This window comes from Quercus suber, unplaced genomic scaffold (assembly GCF_002906115.3).
Source record: "Quercus suber isolate HL8 unplaced genomic scaffold, Cork oak 2.0 scaffold_61, whole genome shotgun sequence".
NCBI lineage: Eukaryota > Viridiplantae > Streptophyta > Magnoliopsida > Fagales > Fagaceae > Quercus > Quercus suber.
Genome location: NW_027069526.1, coordinates 1,946,919 through 1,951,695, shown reverse-complemented (window position 1 = coordinate 1,951,695; position 4,777 = coordinate 1,946,919). Strand labels below are relative to the sequence as shown.

At 37.7% G+C, this 4,777-nt stretch overlaps 1 pseudogene; it reads left to right on the top strand.

The window, feature by feature from the left end:
• The first annotated feature begins 180 nt into the window (after positions 1-180).
• Positions 181-2,554, top strand: LOC112039074 (hydroquinone glucosyltransferase-like; annotated as a pseudogene).
• The last annotated feature ends 2,223 nt before the right edge of the window (positions 2,555-4,777 follow it).

Sequence of the window (4,777 nt, the reverse complement as noted above, 5' to 3'; positions counted from 1 at the left end):
TTTTTTTTTTTTTTTTTTTTTTTTTGTTTTGTTTTGTTTTGTTTTGTTTTGTTTTTTTTTTTTTTTTTTTTTTTTTTTTTTTTTTTCTGTCACTTGTCCCTATTATTGCCCAACTACTAGTTAACAAAGAATAAACAGTCAAACACTACACTAATATATTCTCTAATCTGTACAAACTCTATTCTCTCTCTCTATCTCTCTTATCTATATAATATAAGAGAGAGAGTCACAAACACAGAGTGACAGAGAGTCACAAGCCAAAAAGCCAGAAAGGCAAAAAAAAAAAAAAAAAGAAAAAAAAAACCACTGGCACAGATTCAATTCACAATCACCAACTCAGTTCATCACTCATTAGTAAAAACATAAACACCACAAGTCCACAAGTACAGATTGTTAGATTCTGAGATTCGCAAATATTATATTAGGTTTTGAAGGAAATGATAGATTAAATACTTGTGAACTGTGAAGGTTGAAGCAATGAAGCTGGGCTGGGCAGATCGAGCAACCAGCGGCAAAATGGGTCTCGCGTGGGTTGTGGCGGTGTTGGTGTGGCCGTTTCCTGTTTGGGTATGCAACGCCGACAGTTGACAAGTACGTGTTTGTCGTTTGTGACTCTACGAGATGGGTGGCGAGATGGGTCTCTCTCTCGCGTGGTGGTGGCATGAGTGGTGGAGTGAATCTCCCTAAGTCTCGCCTCTCACTCTATGTCTTGCCTCTCTCTTTTCTTTTTTCTTTTTTCCTTAATTTTTCACTTTTTCGCTTGTTCCATTTGGCTTTGCCATTTTGGACTACCGGGTTTTCTTTTTCTTTTTTACATTTTTTTTTAGGATTTACATGGGCTATTAACTGGGCTGGCCGGCTGTGGTTCATGAAACTAAGGGGGAACCAAGTCTTTTTTTTTTGTTGAAAATTTTACCTATTAAATCTTTTATTTAGGGCCTAGGGGTGCTCGGGCCCCCTTAGGCCCCCACCTGGGTTCGTCCCTGTGACTTTCACCTTCGCTTCCTCACATTAAATGATCACAGTTTCAGAGCCAATAGGTCACAACTGAGCTCCATCTGCAATTTATCATGGAACACACTCAACAGAGTTCACCCCATAACCACGTGGCAATTGTGCCCAGTCCAGGGATGGGTCACCTAATCCCACTCGTTGAGCTCGCCAAGTGACTTGTCCTCCACCACGATTTGTTTGTCATCTTCATCATTACCACCGATGATGGGTCATCCATGAAACCTCAAAAAGCTGTCCTTGAATCCCTTCCTGATTCCATATCCTCCATCCTTCTTCCTCCTGAGAACTTTGATGACCTCTCCGAGGATGTTAAAATTGAGACTCGGATTGCACTTAGTCTCACACGGTCCTTCCCTACTCTACGAGACTCAATCAAGGTCTTAGCTGACTCAACTCGGCTATGGCCTTCGTAGTTGATGTATTTGGTTTTGATGTTCTTGATGTAGCTGAAGAATTTGGTGTTTTGTCTTACATTTTTTTCACTGTAAACACTATGTCATTGTTGTTAGGCTTTTACATACCAGAGCTTGATGAAAGGTTTTCTTGTGAGTATAGAGACTCGCTTGAACCAGTGAAATTACCTGGGTGTGTGCCAATCCATGGGACTGATTTACCAGACCCAATGCAAGATAGAAAGAATGTGGCCTATGAAAGGATGCTATTTAGTGTCAAACAAGTCCATCTTGCCACTGGAATTATGGTTAATAGGTTCATGGTTTTGGAGCCTGTTGCTTTTAAAGCTTTGAATGAAGTTGGAGAGGGTAAGCCACCGGTTTACCCTGTTGGACCGCTGGTTCAGTCCTGTTTAGATCGTGGGGTTAATGAGTCTGAGTGTTTGAGGTGGTTAGATAAACAATCAAATGGGTCTATGTTATATGTTTCATTTGGTAGTGGTGGGACTCTTTCACATGAGCAACTAAATGAATTGGCCTTGGGGCTTGAAATGAGTGGGCAAAGATTTCTTTGGGTTGTTAGAGCCCACATGAAATAGCAACCAATGCCAGTTTCTTTAGCGTTCAAAGCATTAAGGACCCCTTTGATTTTCTTCCCAAGGGGTTCTTGGAGAGGACCAAAGATGTGGGGCTAGTTGTGCCCTCTTGGGCTCCTCAAATACATGTCTTGAGCCATGGTTCAACCAGGGGGTTCTTGAGTCATTGTGGCTGGAACGAATCCTAGCAGAGCATTGTCAATGGTGTGCCATTGATTGCATGGCCACTCTATGCGGAGCAAAGGATGAACGCTACATTGCTAGCTGATGATCTTAAGGTTGCATTTAGGGTCAAAGTGAACAATAAGGGCTTGGTGGGACATAAAGACATTGCAAACTATGCGAGAGGCCTAATTGAAGGAGAAGAAGGGAAATTGTTTTGGAACAAAATGAAAGAGCTAAAGAATGCAGCTGAAAAGGCATTGAGCAAAGATGGGTCGTCTACAAAATCACTGGTTGAGGTGGCTAAGTTATGGAAGAGAGAAAAAATGATGTGCTAGCTTACTAGAAAATGATAATAAAGGATTAGTATGATGTGATTTCTTTGTGCTTTGTCTTGAATTCATTTCAAAGTATATGTTTTTTTTTTTTTTTTTTTTTGGGTCAAATGCTAATACCTGTCTTTGCTATAGCTTCAACACCCAAACACACAGATAGTTAACCTAACGGCCAAATGGCCAGTTTGGATCGAAGGGGAGAAAGAGTGAGATAGAAAAAAAAAATATTCCTATTTAAATAGTTTTTCATTTTATTTACTTAAGAATCCGAAAAATATCAATTGATGTCGTTTTCAAAATCCCTAATGGTACAATATGATGAAATTAGACAGAAGGATGTTGAGGACAAAATTTTCACACCACACGGCTTTATTTCATTGGTAACCTGCACCATATCAATATTATCATGGATTTTGGGTAAATTTATTTCAAAGCCCAAAAGAGCCCATAATTACCAAAAATGACGCCAAAGCCTACGGTACAATACCCGTGGCAATTTTATCTCATCAAAGCCCATGGTTTAAGCTTATGGCACATCATCTCATTTTCAGCTCATGAGTCTTATCGGGGAAACTTTGGGAGTCATGGTTTGGAGGGTCAAGAAGTATGTTCAGGAAAGCTCCAGTAGTTCAAAGTTGATAAAGAAAACATGTTGCTTGACATGTCTTCCCCAATTCCCTGAACTCTGATGGGTTAGTGTGCAATAGGTAACATCTGGTAAGCCTCTCATATCACATAACACTTAAAATGATAAAACTCACCATTGCTCTTTACCTAAAACTTAATGTTCATCATATAATCTAATTACATTATTTAAATCAATACCAAACACATGCCTAAATTCTATTAGCTATCTCTATCTAATATCTCAGCAACATCAAATGCTCTCCTTGCTCTCCAAACTTTGGTCATAATACAAAGAGACCATAGTTACATCTCTAAAGCTTCATCAAACATCAACCAATGAATTTATTACTTACCAAAATTATATTGTAATAAAACCGTTGACTAAACATATTATTTTCCAAAAGAGAAAACTTAGTAAAAAAGTATTAGTAACAGCTCCAGTAGAAGTTGTCTTAATTCCAGCAGCAACTGCCTTAACTCTAGTAGAAGCTACAACACCTCCAGCAGTAGCTTAGGTAGTTGACATATCCAAAGTGACATCATCAACCCATTAATGCCCAATCCCAGCAACTATCTACTATACCAAAATAAGTAAGGATCACATAAAAGAAATCTCACCATTTTAAGCCATATATTTAACGTTCAGCTGCAATACCAGAAATAGGAGGATCCCATAAAAGTTATCTTATCATTTTCAGCCAAACCCATGAATTTAATGCTAAATATTTTCTCCAGTGAAAGCTATCATTCAAGTGACATCATCCAGCAGTGTTAACTGCTACAATAGCTACTACTGTATAGCTAACAGCTGTTTTAGCTACTATATAGCTATGACTGACAGCTGTAACAGCAACTCCAGTAGCATTAAAGTTTCAGACTTTCTTCTTTTAGCTAAAAACCAAAAATCCACTAAGGAAATCATTCATTTTGCTTAAAACCTTTCCCTATTTGTTGATTTTCCCTTCAACTAATTCAAATTTAGTTACATACTTGGCTCTATATAAAGAGGACCAAGCAACACACAACTCGCCACACCATTACCCCATCATATACTTACTCTCTCATCCTCAATATTTTGAAATTTCATTATTTTGCTGCCCATAAACACATATACATACTCCTCATTTTCTTACAAGAATCTCCTAGTAAACAACCACGCAACACAACACACCACCACTAACCATCTTATACTTATTCCATTTCTTTCCATATTTAGAAAATGCCTATATTTTTCTGCTCATAAACACATTTCCATCTCTTTCTCCATTTCTCTTACAAAATCTCTTTTCTTAGAAAGCAATATAACCCATGACATAACACTAGAACACCACTACTACCCCATCTAATGCTCATTCTCTAATCCTCTATATTCTGAAATATCATCATCTTGCTGCCCATATCCCTAAACATATCCTTCTCCATTTCTCTTACAAAATCTATTCTCTTAGAAGGAAACATAACCCATTATCATAACACAAAAGCCACTTCAGTAGCAACTACAATCTCATGTATTTACTATATTTAATCTCAATATCTCTCACACTTCCATATATTTTACAAATACACTCCTCACAAAATATTCAAACATACTTCTCTTATAGCTTCAATAAACTTCATATCTCACAAAGTATCTATATACAATATCCATATT